Raw genomic sequence first — 19,143 nt, forward strand, 5'->3', positions numbered from 1 at the left:
TCATGCATGGTATTTGCACAAGAATCTGCTCAAAGACTTATTCCGGTAGGTAATGGCCTAAATGTTTTGAAGCCATCAGCAACTGAAAGTTTATGAAAAAATAGCTAAAAGCCTAAAACCCTAGCCTTTGTGTCCTGACACCTCTTGCTCAGTTATAAGGGGGTCGCATGACACCTCTTGCCCGCATATCTCAATGACACGGATATCATTTGATTTCATGCTCAGTTTTTTATATATCTCCTCACTTTGGCAAAAAAATTATGTTTTTTGGTTCTTCTACTAAAAATATCTCAGTCTTTACGAAAATTTTAGGATTAAATTTATGAGTGAGCTCACTTTAAATGTTAATGTGCAAAACTTAACAAAAAAATCCCTTAATTGGCAGTAGAAATATGGACCATGGAAGTCTCTTCACTTCATAGTTACAAATTTCAGAAAACCTCCCTGTTATTCTATGCAGGGCACCATTCTTTTATCCATGTCTGTGTATAATAACTCGAGACTCTCTTGATGTCCTTTCGTGATACACACCCAACCCAGATCATTCATTTTCAAGATAACAAGGGAATTAGCATCCACTTCTTTAAGACACCATGGGTTCATTAATAAACCTGCAGTCGGAAAACTTGTACTTATTAACGCCTCTCGAAACATGGCATTATTCAAATTTAATGAAATAATCCTACTGGCCTGCCCATTTTCCACCAGCCAGTACAATGTTCCTTTAGCATACACTACATTGTGTTCCCTTATCGTAAAAGGTGCACTACATTGTGTTCCCTTATCGTAAAAGGGGCACCTGGACAAGAATCGCTGATAATTTTCCAAGAATTACTTCTCAGGCTATACAAATCAACACAATATGCCACTTTGGTATGACTAAGTTTCACAACCTCGTAGTCGTTTTTCTCTTTATCAAACCAAAATCCAATAGTTTCGTAGGCATCTTCACGATAACACTTCTCTCGAAACTTAGGAAGAATTTTCCATTTCCTAACAAAAGGATTCCAGGGATAGATATTTCCACGACTTTCACGAAACTCAGTACAGCTAATCACTCCACTGCAGCGGCCATGCACAGTGACATGTTCTAGTTCACGGGAAAAGACTAATGTTACACAATTCCTAGATGGTTTAGTATCAGAATATAGTGAATAATTACTAAAGGATTCACAAGGTGAAGTGTGCTGGCATAACAAGTACTTGGTGTTATTTGGATTAGAGAGGTGAGTGTTGATAAATTGAGATTATTTAATTAAAAAGTACTACCATAGTTTACAAATTAAGGTGCATCTTAATATTGATTTTGTGTATGGTAATTTTACAAGAATCTGTTCTGTGATTTCTTCTGGTATGTAATGGCATAAAGGTTTTGTAGCCATTAGCAAAACAGAGGTTTAGTGAAAAATTAACTGAAATCCTAAAACCCTAAGCCTAAAATTAACATGTAATAACCTTATTTAACATTCAATCAACAGAAAAAATGCAGTAGTCCATCCATATATCAAAATTAAAATGCAAAACTTTAAATTTTAACTCATTTATTTTAGAAAAGATTGGAAGATTACTGGATCACAATTAAAAGATCGAAACTCCAACTGGACATGTAAAAATTGTAATCGAACCTGAATCAGTAAAAACTAAATTTAGGTTTTTAAACTGAAGCCGAACCAATTATACAATTACAGTCTTCAATTTATATAACCGAAAATATACAATTTTGATTCCAATTTCATTCAAAAACCGATCCGAACTAGTTCGCGCTCCCCCCAATGCATAACATATCGAGAGGTGGAGCCTTTTAGAAAATGGGATCCAATACTTACTCATCTCTCATCTCCAAAAATCTAGCAAAATGTTAAATCCAGGAAAAGTACAATGTTCCTTTAGCATACACTACATCGTGTTCCCTTATCGTAAAAGGGGCTCCTGGACAAGAATCGCTGATAATTTTCCAAGAAAAAGTTATCGGGAAAAAAAATTCCGAGAAAAGTTTCTCAGAAAAAATTTCCCTCCCGATCCCGAGAAAATTTCCCGGAAAAAAAATTCTAGAAAAAATTTTCTTGGGAAAAAATTTCCGTCCCAATCTCGATAAAATTTTCTGGGGAAAAAAATTCGTGAAAGAAATTTCAGCAAAACTTTCATTTGAAGTGACAAGTATTTAGTTAGTATTTCAAATTCTAATTTTAAACTTGTTCTTTAATTGCGTTTGATTTGAATAAATTAAGCCCTTGTTATTTTTCGCCATATTTCTTTAAACCCTGGTGGCAACCATGATTCTAGATTCTCGGCACCCTTGGGAATTACCCAAATGAATTTTGTGTTTGATGCTTCGAGAGCAAATGCAATTTCAGTAAGTTGAGCATCAGAAAATCTGACCATACTACCGAAACTTAAGTAGAGAACAGAGTCAGGTTTTTGTTTATCTAGCATAATGAAATACAGGACCTATGTGCCATGACTTACTTTTCTTGATTTTAGCATAATGATCTGCATAAGCAGGCTCAATTTCATGAAAAGTGTTGAGAACCATACCGTAGGTGTTTTGCTCAGACTCTTCGATTGATTTGATCAGTTCACCATACCTGGTTTTGATCTTGACATGTTCTGGCAGTTGACATCTTGTCATCTCTATTTTGTGTGGGAGATTCGGAACCAATAAACTCTCTGTATCACACTCAACAGCTTCATAAGGAGCATAAACAGAGGGACTATGTGTTACACAAAGATAGCATAAACCTGATGGATTAAACTCTACATTCTCAGAACTTGCTCAGAAAGAGTTTTGAATAAAACCATAAGAGATTCTAGCACAAGGATATAGTTTGAGGTAAATGTCCAGGACAAGTAAGGATCATTCGAGGTAGCTATGTTCTCATAGTTTCATGTCAAACACTTTCAATCAAAACACTCTAGCTGTGTGCATGACAACCTTTCCTGACTACAATGTGGCAACTATCACTACTACAGCGATGACATTGTCGCCCAGTGAGAGATCTGATCAGACCATTGTACAGCTAACATTGACAAAGTTATAAATACTCATCACCAACAACTACTTGGAATTTAAATGCAGCACTCTGCATCCGGAAACAATTTTGGGATCCCCAGCGTTGCTCCTATCTAAAACCTTACAAAAATACTTGACCTCGCCTTATCACACCAAAAATGTTCAGGAGCAACAATAACTTCAATTGACATTCTTTTTTCTAAGTACCTGTATCAAGTGAGTCACCGATATAAAAACGGACCCAAATGAGTCACTCATTTGAAAATTTGTATAAAAAAACATCACTCTATCGTTAGTCGAAATTTTTAAAAGTAATATATATCGAGTTTCACACATTTTTTATGAATGATATTACATCCAAATGAAAGATTCTGAGTTCTAATATTTTAAATAATATTTTTAGATTTTTAAAAAATTGTCTACTATTTATTTTTATTTAAATCAAATAAAACAATCAAAAATTAAAAATAAATAGTTGATAAAATTTTAAAAATCTAACAATATTATCTAAAATAGTAGAAATCGGAACCTTTCATTTGGATGTAATATCATTCACAAAAAATGTGCACAACTTAATATATAATACTTTTATGAATTTTGACTAACGATAGAGTGATAATTTTGATACAAATTTTCAAATGAGTGATTCATTTGAGTCCATTTTTTATCGGTGACTCACTTGATACATTTGGACAGAGTACGTGACCTAGTTGATAATTAACCCTCATAAATCAATTCTATCACAAGTCCCAATTTTATCATAGGTACATATTTCGTCATAGGTACATATTTCGTTATAAGTAAAGATTTCGTCATAAGTATACATTTCGTCACAAATTGAAGCAAAATGTCGCAAGTTAGGGAAGTGGAGCCCACTTTTAGTGGGCTGATAATTACACTTTCGACGGAATATACCGTCATTTTATCTTTAATTTACGACGATTTGTATGTCGTAAGTTATCATCTTGGGCCCACAAGCTTGCCAGGATTTATTTAAAACAAAAAATGAATAAAATCATAAAGAACAATCGTCCCAAATAACCCAGAATTCCGTCATAAGTTACCCAGAATTCCGTCATTAAATTCTCTCTCTAGAAGCAGTATCCTGCTATTTTTTCTGATTCCATCCTTTTTCGGCTTTCAAATTGAATTCTAAACCTGTCCAATCACAAATCCCAATCTATATACAATTGTAGCACAATTCAACACCAAAATATATAAAAATATGCAAAACCAATACTAAGAAATCATCCACACATTTAAACCAACCTAAATATGAAAGATACCATACTTTACATTTATATTATCAGAAAACCATTTCGACTATACAAAAAGTTAAAACAATCCGACATTAGCTTAGATCATCTTACAAATTCCCATAAATTTAGTTCACAAGGATAATTCAAATTATCCTGCAAAACATTCATAACCCATTACATCGATATTTAACTCCTAATTATAAGACCGCCACGAGAGACTACGTTATAAGGCACACTCATATCTCGGTCATTGTCATCATCGGATTCTGTCCTTTCACTGCCCCCACCATCATCAACATCATCGTCGTCGGCCGGGGCCTTTCCCTAAAATATACATAAAAATGTAACATTAAAATCCAGGTCCGTCATACAAATATATATTCCAAGTTGAGTACGAAAAAGAGCACGGTAACGAAAAAGATGATCAGTTTGATCAGAATGATATTAACTTCTCTGGCACTTCAAGTAACGAATGGCCTCTTTATCAAACCAAAATCCAATAGCCTCTTTGGCTTCTCTAGAATAACACTTTTCTCCAAACTTAGGAAGAACTTTCAGTTTTCTAACAAAAGGGTTCCAGAGATAGATAAGTCCACGATATTTGCGATTTTGGTAAAGCTTGGTATAGCAAACCACTCCATTGCAGCAACCATGCACCTTAACATCATTAAGCCCACAAAGAAACTCTGATTTCGCACAATTCCTATATGCTTCACTATTAGAATAATGAATATTCGTTGCGATAAGGTGAACTGTGGTATAACAAGTACTTGGTGTTATTTGAACTAGAGAGATGAGTGTTGATGAATCGAGATGATTTAATTAAAAAATACCATATTTTACAAACTGAGGTGCATGTTAGTATAGATTTTATGCATGGTATTTTCACAAGAATCTGCTCAAAGACTTCTTCCGGTAGGTAATGGCCTAAAGGTTTTGTAGCCATTAGCAACTGAAGGTATTTGAAAAAATGGCTAAAAGCCTAAAACCCTAGCCTTTGTGTCCTAATAACTATAGTCTGTATATAACAGGGTTTGGTATTCTTGTTACCATAAAAAAATTATGAATTTTGGAATTCTAACCTTATTTAATAATCAATCAAAGGAAAAAATACATGCAATAATCCATCGATATATCAAAAATTTAATGAGTAGTGCTAGGTGTCCCAAATTTAAATAAAGGGAAAATTAAAAATGCAATCGAAAAAATTGTAAGGGGTTCTTCTGACACCTGTTGCCCGCATATCCACACGAACATCATTCGATTGCAACAGAAAAAATTATAAGGGGGTCGTCTGACACCTCTTGCCCGCGTATCCCAATGACACGAACATCACTCGATCGATTTCATTCTCAGTTTTTTATATATCTTTTGACTCTTCAACAGAAGAATCCATGCCAATCAGATATTCTTTAAGACATAGATACTGATATAAGTTTTTCATATAATTACTTTTACAAATCAATGCATTATCATGTATTGGATACAATGCATATAACACATTACAAAACTTAAGATATTTAAAGGAGCTTTGTCTACATGTGCAACAAACTATGATCTATTAAGGATCATAATATATGCCATGATTTTCCTAAAGATCAGAAAGCTGAATCTCACTGTGACCTATTAAACTCGTCATCTCTTCATTCCCATGTTGATTGGCCATGGATGTTTAGTAAATTTTCTCAATGATTTCTTTCTTCCTCGGGATTAGCCATGCAAATTGGTTTTCTCCATATTAAAAGCGCTCTGCAAGGTAAAAGCCAAAACTATAAACATCACTTTTCTCGGTCAGTTGGCCTGAATGTAAGTATTCAAGGTCCAAGTATCCTAAAGTACCCTGGACTAATGTAGTTACTTTGGTTTGATCCATGGGTACCAACCTCAAAGCTCCACAATCTGAAATTTTAGATACATTATTATCAGCCAGTAATATGTTAGCTAATTTAACATCTATATGAATTACAGGTATAGAAGCTGCAGAGGAAGATATGACAGGGCACCGGAAGATTCAGCAGCAATTCTCGACCAATTATCCCGTGATAAGCAGGACGCGCCTCCATCAATATTGTGGAGATGATCTAATGTTTCATACTAACAAAATAGCGCAAGAAAATGTATTTCATAATGGTTGAAGAAAACGGTAAGCTGGGATATGTCTCAGCCTCCTTTCCTGAGATGTTATCAAAACTGCAGCATTTTATTCTGAAACAGAAATTTTAAGACTCACTGGCACAGAAGAGTTGTGACTAAAAGAAAGAGACATGAACATGGGATGCACTTGGTGGGGATAGAATAAAATGTTGGAGAAAAAAATTTAAAGCCTCAAATATATCAGGTTCCCTTTTCTCTTTCTACTTTATCTACGTGATTTAATTTCTGAAAATTATTTTACTGAAGCGGAACATACGTTAAAAAACAGACTCGATAAGCATTCGTATAATCCAATAGCCGAATTAGAATATTTTTACGAGGTGACCTCAAATAACTCTCATGCTTACACCTTAAGTGGCAGTAGAAATATGGACCATGGAAGTCACTTCACTTCATAGTTACAAATTTCAGAAAAGCTCTCTGTTGTCCCTATAATGCAGGGCACCATTCTCTTGAGTATTCTAATTCCAGTAACAAGCGTTTCGTTTATGTTCTCAGAACTTGCACGCTGAGCATGGGTTTTGAATAAAGCCGTAAGTATTCTATTGCAAGGATAAACCTGCAGTTAGAGAAATCCTTGACAAATCAGAATCATTGTAGGCCAATTAACAAAAAAATCATATGACTATCATATCTTTGGGTAGATGAAACAGAGTGTATTTGCATAGAAGGTAATCAGGTCAAATGCTCACTCTTTACGCTCATCTAGGAGCACAAGAGTCTCAACTGAAGGTTCACTCTCATCCAGGAGCACAAGAGTCTCGACAAAAGGAAGGGCTGAGAAAAGATCACTGCTGGTGAAGAGAAAATCTCTCAAATGCTTGGCAGCGAAATCATATGAAACTATCGGGGGCAGCTGGAACTTATCGAAACCAACTCGAGATAACAAGGGAGTTATCATCCTAGTGAAGATAACAAGGAAGTTATCATCAATCATCGCAAGATACAATCCATTAGTCCCAGATACAATCCAATACTGCAAGATACAATCTAGTGCAATGTTCCATTAACATACACTGCTACATTGTTCTCTCTTATCGAAAAAGGGATACCTGGACAATAAGCTCAGATGATGAGTCATTAGATGTTTCAGCCTTTTTTAAGAACTGAAATACCGGACCTATGTGCCATAACTTACTTTTCTTGATTTTAGCATAATGATCTGCATATGCATTCTGATTCCAATTACAAATGTTTCGTCTACATTCTCAGAACTCGCTCAGCAAGGGTTTTGAATAAAACCATAAGAGATTCTACCATAAGGATATTGTTCGAGGTGGATATCCAGAACAATTAAGGATCACTAGAGGTAGTCATAGTTTCATGTCAAACACTTTCAATCAAACACTCTAGCTGTGTGCATGACAACCTTTCCTGACTATAATGTGGCAACTATCACTAATACAGGGATGACATTGTCGCCCAGTGAGACATCTGATGCAGACCATTGTACAGCTAACATGGACAAAGTTATAAATACTCATAACCAACAACTACTTGGAATTGAAATGCAACACTCTGCATCCGGAAACAATTTTAGGATCCCTAGTGTTGCTCCTATTTAAAACCTCACAAAACTACTTGACCTCGCCTTATCACACCAAAAATGTTCAGGAGCAACAATAACTTCAATTGACATTCTCTTTTTAAGTACCTAAGGCTTATATTTAAAACACTTTCCGCCTGACTTAATAAGAAAGTGGCACTTAGAAGAAATTTAGGGAACAACACTGGTTGGGATCATTTACTGTGGCCACAAACTTGTTGGAAACATCAAGTGAAGGTGATGAAGTATGGGAAGAAACTGATAACTCCGGAACAAGATTATCAGCCTCAAATGACAACCACAGTAGCACTGCTGCAAGTGATGTGCAAAGCCCAAGTATGTCTAGCTCAGCCTCTGGGAGAGAAATGTCAATAGGGGGCACTTCAAACTCTAATAGGTCCATATCGAGCTCAGAATCTGATGATGAATCTCGAAGGTACATGCCACTAAGTGAGATTTACGGTGAAACCGAACCCATTGATTTGGAAAGTGAAGAATTGTATCTAATGGGGTTAGATGAGGCAGCAAATTACACTCAAGCAGCTAGGGGAGCTGAATGGAAGAAAGCTATGGAAATTGAAATGGATGCAGTAGAGAGAAATGGAACCTGGGAGTTAACAGAGCTGCCTCAAGGTTGAAAACCCATTGATCTGAAATGGATATACAAGATTAAACGAGATGCAAACTGGAAATATTATTAAACATAAGGCAAGGATTGTAGCCAAAGTATGTGTGCAGAAATAAGGCATAGACTTCGATGAGGTTTTTGCACCAGTCACGCGAATTGAGACAATAAGCCTACTGATTTGCTCATGTTGCAAAAGGGAACTGGGAGGTTCACCATCTTGACGTCAAAATGGCTTTTTTGAACGGGGAAATCAAGAAAGAGGTCTATGTTAGGCGACCCGAAGGTTTGTCAAACCAGGACAGGAACATCTTGTTTACAAACCCTTAAAAGCTCTATACGGTCTTCGTCAAGCTCCCAGGGCTTGGTACTCAAAATTGAACAAATGTTTGGAGGAGTTGGGCTTTGTCAGGTGTGCTTATGAGCAGGCTGTGTACACAAAAAATGGGGGAAAGGAAGTGATAATAATTGGCATCTATGTCGATGATATTTTCCTAATAGGAGCAAATGTTGCAGCCATCACAGAGTTCAAGGAACAAATGGCAAGTAAGTTTGATATGTGTGATTTTAGCAATCTAACCTACTACAAAACAGACGGGGTACGCGAAGAAAATTCTTAACAAAGCTGGTATGTTGTACTGCAGCCCGACTAAAGTTCCGATGCATCCCAAGGAAATCATCAACAAAGACGAAGGCAGAAAAGAAGTCAACTCTACTGAGTTTAAAAGTATAATTGGAGGTTGAGATATCTTGTCCACACCAGACCTGATATAGCATATTATGTGGGCATTGTGAGTAGGTTTATGGAGAGACCAACTCTTCTACATCAGGCTGCAGCAAAACTTATACTTCACTATGTAAAAGGGACATTGGATTTCGGTTTAATCTACTCACAGGACAGTGACAACGAAGTTTTGGTCGGATACTCAGAAAGCGATCTTGCTGGTAACGTGGAAGACAGAAAAAGCACTGGGGGATGGTCTTCTACCTCAATGGTCTTCTACCTCAATAAAAGCTTGATAACATGGGCCTCACATAAACAGAAATGTGTGGCACTCTCATCCTGTGAGGCCGAGTTCATGGCAGCTACTGCAGCGGCTTGTCAGGCTATTTGGTTGGGAAAGCTGTTGTCTCGAGTTACTGAACAAGACATTGGTCCAGTTACGTTGTTTATTGACAATAAGTCTGCAATAGGCTAAAAATCCGGTGTTTCACGGTAGAAGCAAACACATAAATATTTGGTATCATTTTATACGTGAATGCGTGGAGAATGGGGAAATAATTGTGAAGCACACGTGTACTGAAGAACAAAGGGCAGATTCTCTCACCAAAGCCCTGACCTATGTTAATTTTGAAATTATGAGGAATCTGCTTGGAGTAAAGAAATGCATTCAGAAAAGTTTAGATTAAGAGGGAGTTTGTTGGAATTTAATTTTAACTTGTCCTTATTCATGAACTCTAGTTGATAGTTGTTAGTTTAGTGTGTGCTTAATGTTGTCCGAGTCTTCAGTTTCTGGTGAGCATAACGAGATAAAATAGGAGCATTACAAAATAAGATGTTAATGTTTGAGTTTGTTTAGGACTTTCAATTTTCCAGATCTTAGTTTGTAGGAGTCACTTTCTTATTATTTTCATTATATATTGTAATTGCTTTAACATAATAAAAAATAGTAGTTCGGCAAAATACTTGTTTTCTCCAGTCATACACAAACACACACGTATATATATATAGTATATTGCTTACATTGTGCCAACAGCAACTATTAACAATATTTGTTATGGAACGAACCCTTCTTTAATATATGTTTCATTCTTCAAACAAAGGCAGGATTACAAAAGTAGTCCATAATTACTGTAAATGAAGTGCATTCATCCAGTATAAAGGTAGCAAGGAATTTGGCCATATGATAAGAGCATGAGCATCTCAGCAGCACCTCACTTTAGCAAAATAAATTTTTATGTTTTTCTGGTTTGTCTATTAAACAAATCTCAATCAACGAAAATTCTAAAATTAATTTTATTAGTAAGCTCAATTTAAATGTTACTGTGCAAAATTTAACACAAAATCATGTGAACGATTAAAAATGGATTATAGTTTCCTGAGACATTTCCAAAACTGCAGCATTTTGTTCTCAAACAAAATCTTAAGACTCACTAGAGAGTTCTGATCGGGGGAGATTCTAGTAAAGGGCCATCGAAGAACATGCGTCCTCCCTAAAGAATTCTTTTACGTTTCTTAACCATTTAAAATTTTAAGAACATATTAAAGTGCCCACATTAAAATAAATAAAACAAGAGGGTGTCATCCAAAATTTACTCGGTGCACCACGAAGTAAATATTTTCAGATCCACCCCTGGTTGTGACTAAAAGAAAGAGACATAAACATGGTATATATTGTTGGGAATATTACTATAGGCGCAACAATGGGACAGTTATATATAACAAATTAACATGAACAGGCAAATTCAACCAAGTAACGAAACAAACACAAAGGCACAAACAATATATAATTAGAGACCGAATTGACAAGAAATTAGAGAAAATGACTTAGCCCTATGAAGCTTTATTAGAATTAGAGAATCAACTGAGTCGCCAAGCCCTCAAGAAGACTTGACTGTTCTTGAAGATATTATTGCCCCACTTATATTGTGATGGGTTGCCACAATATGACTTACAGGATAAAACAGCTCAGAGCGATCCGTTCACAGATACGAGAAGGCTCAACAACGATCAGCACCTCAATTCACCAATAAAATCAATGAATATATGTATATATATGTGGGAGAGAGCCAGAGAGATGATGTTCAAGGGTTTCTATTTATTTTCCCCAATCTATCTCCCTCTCAGATTTTCAAACACTTCAACTTTTGCTCTTCTCTACAAAAGTAACGTATGTAATCTGATCTATTATATATTGTATAAGAGTCTAATTATTATTAAAATAATAATAATCTTCACTCAAATATTAATATTTAATATACTTATTTATACAAAACATGTTTATATAGTTTTAGCAATTGGCTTCCAGTTCAGCCCCTGAGCATAAGCCTCGGGCCCTAAATAAACCAAAACTTTTCAGCACCTCAGGACCTGAACATCTAGCCTCGGGCCCTGAACATTCCAGAATTGTTTTCAGCATACCATCAGGTCCTGAGCTTCCAACCTCAAGCCCTGAACATTGCAGAAACTTATCTCAGAACATCATCAGGTCTTAAACCTCTAGCCTCAGGTCCTGAACATTGCATAAATTTCAAAATATGCTTCTCAACTAAAATCGAAACAACTCTTGTACAAATAAGCATTCTTGCTCTTAATTCTACATGGATTTCACTAAGAAAATATCTTAGATCCAAATATGAAAGTTTATGTCCTTATAGCAAGGAACAACCTCCACTTGTTATTAACCAGAAATTACGTCAAGAAGACATATTACATATGTCTTCAAATTTCCATTTTCTAACAATCCCCCACAAATTCATACAAAAATGCATATCAGATTTTATCATGACTTGTTTTTCAGAGTCGGTACCCTTCCGAGTTTGAACCCTCATAAGTCCCCTACTTCGATGGCTACCGTATATAGATGGAATGTTTCACCTTAAATCTCTATCCGTTTGGTGTAACCACACTCCATAGACGACGACAAGTCAAAAGGCTATGGTGCAGATCTACGGCTTTGAGACGATATGGTCTTGTCTCGATCCTGTTCGTTGAATGCTTCAAGGAATAACGATTTCCTCTAATTGCGACCACACAATTGCATTCGCTTACCTGGGCATCTCCAAAGATGTAATGCTAACATCTCGTCTTTCAACTTGACCCCATTCAGAGTTTACAAATTCTGACACACTATTTGGTCCATCAGAATTTATCAAATCCTGATCCAAAACTGTTACAATCAGAATTTGTTAAAACTCTTGCTAACTAGCGGTCCAAGTACCTCTTAAGGTTTATAGGGGATAGACTCAGATACATAAGTATCTAAAAGTATATGGTAGATGTACTACCAATTCAACCTTATAATTTGTTATTACCACATTGAATACACTTCGAGGGATCTCCTCTCGGGTGTATTGGGTTCCCGCTATTGATGAATTATGATGGGTTATCAGTCCCATCCCCAACCTCGACTTAAGGACTACAGCATGCTCAAGCCCTTTAGTCATTGGATCAGTTATATTATCAAGAGGTCCTATGAACTCTATAGCAATAATTCCTATCAGACACAAGACCCCTTATAGACTTTAGTCTAACTTGGATGTGTCCTCTTTGTTTTAGCATTATACTTTACACTTCTAGCTTTGTCGATAGTTATAAGGCTATCATAATAAACAGAAATGGCAGGAAGCGGAGGGGGAAACTGTATTTGCCCCATAATCTCTTGGTTTTTTCTTATGTGACTTTCTCGGAGGGGGAAACTGTATTTGCTCACACATCACCTTTGCACGCCCCCTGAATGTCGAGCACAAACTGATCGCCTCTCTACACTTCCAAATTTAGTACTCCTTCTTAGAGGATCATCTGCATCTAAAAAATATTGAGCAGTGCCATAAAAACTTATTTCCCACCATATTTGAGTTGTTTACCTTGCAACTTCTCCCATACAACTGGACACGATACGTACCTTTGGTGGACCATCCGCTAAGCATGGAAAGTCCAGGGAAGTCACTAATAGTCCACAAAAGTACCGCCTTCATGATAAAATTTGTACTGAGAACATGTCATATGTTTCAACTCCAGTATTCCACAGCACTTTCAATTCATCAATCATGGCCTAAGATAAACATGCAAGTCTTTGGTTGGATCTGTCGGCCCAGGAATAAGAAGAGGCATGAACATATATGGAGCCTTTGTACACATAGAGGGAGGAAGGTTGTACACAACAACTACCACGGGCCATACCGTATACTCCTTCGCGTGCTTGTCGCGAAAAGGGTCAAATCCATCTGTAGAGAGCCCGAGTCTTACATTTCGAATCTCTTTTGAAAATTTTTGAAATCTCCGATCAAATTGTTTCCATTCATCTCCATCCGATGGGTGACTTAATTCACCTCCAATTGCAATTCTATCATGGTGCCATCTCATACATTTTGCAGTAGTCTCGGCCATGAATAGACGCTGCAATCTCATGGTAATAGGAAAGTAACGCAAGATTTTCGTGGAATCTTCTGTTTTTAGGATCTTTCTGCTTCTGGTATCTTTCTCCATTGCATATAGCACACTTTGTCTTGTCACCATGTTCCTTGTAAAATAACATGCAATCATTCTCGCAAGCATCAATCTTCTCATATTGCATATGCAATCCTTAATCATCTTTCGCATGGTGTAGTACTTTTGGGGCAATTTATGATCACTAGGCAATACTAATCCAATAAGATGAAGCAAATCATCAAAGCCATTATTACTACAATTATGCTTATTTTTCCACTCAAGTAACTTCATTGAGAACTCCAATGTTGTAAAATTGACATTGTTTGGATAAATTGGTTCAAAAGCAATATTCACCATCCTGTAAAATGATTTTGCTAGTTCGTTGGTTCTTCAGAATTCTCGCAATCCTCAAAATCGTATCATCATGTGCATCATACATGTCGTCGTCTCTGTATCTAGAACTCGTTCCAACCTCGACTTGTGATATATCTTTCTCCCCGTGACAATCCCATATAGTATAACCATTGCATGATACCATGTCGATACAAAATCATTTCACGGTAGTAGGCAACTTAAAATACCTATTTCGACAATCTTGCACGGACATCTTATAAGAACTTATCTTCTCTTCACCCATGTTCTATAGCAAATTGAATGAAACGATCCACTCCAGCCTTATATTCTGTCCGTTATATATTTTGCCTCATTAAATCGATTACGACCAATCCAACTACGATCGAATGCCATCTACAAATGCAGACATATACGTAATTATTTACCACTAACAATATCAATATATTGTTTGGTCAAATAAATAATATCAACATATTACACTATTATCATCCTCCTATCAATAAAGTTAGTACACAACAATTATTTGATATTTATGAACAAATTCAAATTAATCAAATCATTTCACATATGTTAAAGGTATGCAATTATGAAAAAAACAATGACTTATAAATTCATAAATACAACAAAAATAATCGATAATTTTACTTACTTGATGATAATGGATGATTTACATGAATGCAAAATGGGGTGAAAGAAGGGAGAGGATGAAGAATTGCGGCTGCTGGAATGAAAGAGGCAGTAGGGTTGCTAAAATGGATATCCTAAATTCAACCGAATTAAGGTGTGATAAACAGGCGGCTAAATTTAATTGAAAGCGGTTGTATTTAGAAATTTAACCGAAAGTAATTGTATTTAATGTTCAACTAAAAGCGGTTGTATTTATTATAGACAACCAACCACTTGCGGTTGAATTTAGCAAAATAAATTACAAAACATAAAGTTTTGTAAAAATAATCAAAAATCGTTAAACTAATGTAAAAATATTAAAACTAATTACAAAGATCTAGAATTAATATATATTGTCTATTTACATTTTTAACAATATTGAAATATTAATTTTATTTTTCTGATTTTTTTTAGAAAATTATTTTTAAAATTTTGAGCTGATATTTGGCTCCAATTTTTCCCTCTACTGTTTTGGCGGGAAAATTTCATTGGCGGCATAATTTCCCTCCAATTTTTCTAGAGCGGCTAAATTCAACCGTTTGCCATTGTAAAAGGTTCCGGTTGTAATTGTTCGGGTTGAATTTAGGAGAGGCTAAATTCAACTGCAAGAGGGTTGAATTTAGCCGCGCGGCTAAATACAAACCGTTTCCGGTTGTAATTGATTGCGGTTGTATTTAGTCGGTTGTAATTGTTTCTAAATTCAACCGCCTAAATACAACCATTTTTAAATATGACTGTTGTGCGATTGAATTTAGTCGGGCCCTATTAAATTCAACCAGATATGGTTGTATTTGATTCCGGTTGTATTTGTGCAGTTGTATTTAACCTTATTTTCTTGTAGTGTAGCATTTGTTACATTATTTTTTGATTTGATTTGGTTGCATATATTACAAAGAAAATCAATTTCAATCCGGTATCATCCGGTATCTGGAGTAATCGTGAATCAATAAAAAATAAATATATATATTTTTATGATACCATTTGTCAAAATGTTCATATCAACGGAAATAGGTGAATTAAATTAACAAAAAAGCAATTTTCATGATTCATTAATCCACCAAAAAGCAAAATAATTAGATATCAAATTGTAAATGAGGAAAGATGATGATGACGGTGAAGGATGATAGAGACACGATGGTGTGGATAATTAGAGAAAAGACGGAGATCATATTGTGAAAAAAAAAGGATAGAGAAAGTGTACTAATGAAAAAAAACACCGTATTTTAATTTTTTCATTAATTTTTTAAATTAATATATTTTTTTCTATTAATGGAATTTAAAGATCTAAGATGTAGAGTTTAAGAAAGTTAAGGGGTAGTCATTGACTTATGTGTTATTTTATTAAACATCTAAGATTAATTTCTTAATTTTAACAATAAAAAAGGATAGTAACATAAATGTGAAGATTGAGTTTTTTACATGATTTTTTCATAATTTCAGAAAAAGATCTCGAGACTAGCCTCCAAATCCTTATTTTTTGGCAAAGACAATGATAATTGTAGGTCGGTTGTGGTTAGGTGTGTAGCAAGGGTAAAATGCTACTTTAAATATAGTAGAATAATGTAATTTTTTTCTATTCTATTTATAATTGAATAAGGATATTATTGTATCACTTATTCTACAATATAATAATATCGTCTTTTTTTAAATATATATTTTTAATGTTGAGATTGTTTTGATGATAGTAATAACTTTGGTTCGCTGGTTTAAAGAGAGGATCTTGGTCACATGTTCGAATCTGATATGAGGAGAATTTATAATTATGCCTCATGTCGCTTAAATGCGGTTTACCTTGGTTCACGTGGTTTGCAGGCTATTGCGTGAGCCCGTAGGGTTATCCACTGCGCACCCAAAGGGTAGTGGGTGCGGGATTAGCTATGATAAAAAAAAAGTTGGATAAGAAGTTGTAACGTTTATTATATACATATAAGTTGAGATTATTACCGTATAGTGTATAGTACCAAAATTTCCAAAAGTTGAATAAGAAGTCAACTATGTATTAATTATTATACAAGTTGATCACCCATGCCAGGTTAATTTGTTTAGATAATTTTTACATATCATAATAATATGTGTGTTATGTCAAAATTTCTAATTTTTACTCAAAAAACTCAACCCAAACTGTCTAGTGGTGGGAAGGACCGCCCAATATACCCAGTAACATATGTGTAATACGTGTACTGAATGTATATCATTAAGATTATATTTTGTATATATTATGCATAAATATGCCAAACATGCATGTTTTTATAATTGTTTTCTTAATATAGAATACACTGTTGAACACATTTGTATTCAATAAACTCAAAATTTTAGTTGTGGTGATCACGCATAAAACATGTGTATAGTTAAAACAAAATATTAGTACGCATAAGTTGGCCGGTATTTAACCTTCACTCTAGGGTAATATGTATTTTCGGAAATCCGGTTTTAAAAGTAGCATAGTACGTGTTCTCATTCTACATCACCATTATTATGTATATATGTTATCTATTATAGTATAATTGATTATTAAAAAAATAAGGGAATTACAATATAATTCTAATAATCCTATTAATTTATCGAAAAACAATTTAGAATTGGACAAACCATATAAAACTAAAGGTAAAATAAAGGTGAGAGCAAAACAGGAATTAAAGTCATTGTTAATTTTATTTTTTATTTACAATTATTTAAGAAAAAGTATAAAAAATTATAATATACATGTGTTAAATACATTATTTGCATTAGAATTATAATTAAATATTATAAATATATAATTTCAATAATTTTATTATTTTATTAAAAAAAATACTCCAGGGTTATATTATAACGACTCATGTATTTTTTAATTATTTAAATAAGTAATTGTGGGATATTAATTAAGTAAAATATGTGTCTTGGTTTTGGCAGCAGTATGTTGATATATACTATTTGTCTGTGATTTGTTAGTATAAAGGATTGGAATGTGTAGGTAAAAATGGAGTTATATTGTTCTGTTTTATTTTTAAAGGTGATTTTATTAGAGTTTTAAAAACTCATAAATATTTGAATTGTCTCTAAAATTAGTTTATGATTTATAATTTCAATACTTATTTTTGGATTTTACAAATTTAGATATCAATATTGTATCATTATTTAACCTTGTATTGAGTTTCTGATTGTATTTATTTGTAAAAATCTGTATTAAATTCTAGAATTCTTTAAAAAATTATGAAATTCATATTTATGTAAGTTTGAAATATTCCGAGAATTTTAAAATTATTTCGGGAATTTTGGAGTTAGTTTCACTCGCGCGTTGATTCGTTTAATTGATAAAAGCGGGTATAAATTACATTTTAGAAATTATTTTAAAATTTCGAAATTTATTTTTATTAAATTGGAATATTTATAACATTTTAAGAATATTTTCGTGATTTTCTGAATTTGTTTTAAGTGCAGCTCGGTTCCATTAATTGTGAATACGGGTACGAGTTAGTTTCAAAAGTGCTTTAAAAATTATGGAAATTTTATTTTTTTAGTTTCGGATTTTTATAAAATTTTTAAAACTATTTTTATAATTTTCTGAGTTTTATTTTTGTGCAACTTGGTTCGTTAAAATTACGAATACGGGTCAAAAAATCAGGCAAGCAAGGCCACGTGTTGATTTTCAGGCTGCGTGTCTCTATTTTTATACGTTTTTACAATTGAGTGTTGGCATATAAAAAATAGAACATGACTGGTAAATGATAAACATCCTCATCTCTTTCCTCACTCAATCTATCTCGCCTGTCTCTCTTTCTCTCTACAATCTCATCTCCTCTCTTAATCCCTTCTCTCTCTGTTTTTCTTCTCTATTTTGCCCCTCCCCGTCCTCTCTGTTCGCCGCTCCTGTTTCATTTTTCCGGCCGCCTCTCCGGTGTTCAGGTTGCCGCCTTGGTTCGCTGTTTTTCCGGCTTGTTTCCCATTCGCGTTTGTGTAGTCAAGATAGTCTGAAACCTGCTTTCCAGCAACTAGGTTTCTAAATAATTATTGGTTTTAAAACAAACCATACATTTAACTGTAGTCAGGCATTCTGTGAGCTAACCAACCTTTGTTGGAACAATTTTTTGATTTTACCTTCCATAAAAAATAATTTTACCTTTTCAGGCACCTTGTATTTCCAAATTTGTTCCCAGTCATTGCCTTTCTCTACTTCACTGTTGATCAGTAGTTCATAAGCTACTCTAGTATTGTATGTATCCTTAACTGGTACCCAAATAATTCTGTCCTTTTTAGCAAAGAAGCTCACTGCATTTACTATATCTTCAAAGCTCCTTCAGATCCTCTAATTCCCAAATTGTCAACTTCCTTTTCCAAATACCTCACCACTCCTATCATAACAATCCCATAAGGTCCTTAAAAATGTTTACTTCTTTG

The sequence above is a fragment of the Apium graveolens genome, unplaced genomic scaffold (assembly GCF_009905375.1).
Source record: "Apium graveolens cultivar Ventura unplaced genomic scaffold, ASM990537v1 ctg8760, whole genome shotgun sequence".
Lineage (NCBI taxonomy): Eukaryota > Viridiplantae > Streptophyta > Magnoliopsida > Apiales > Apiaceae > Apium > Apium graveolens.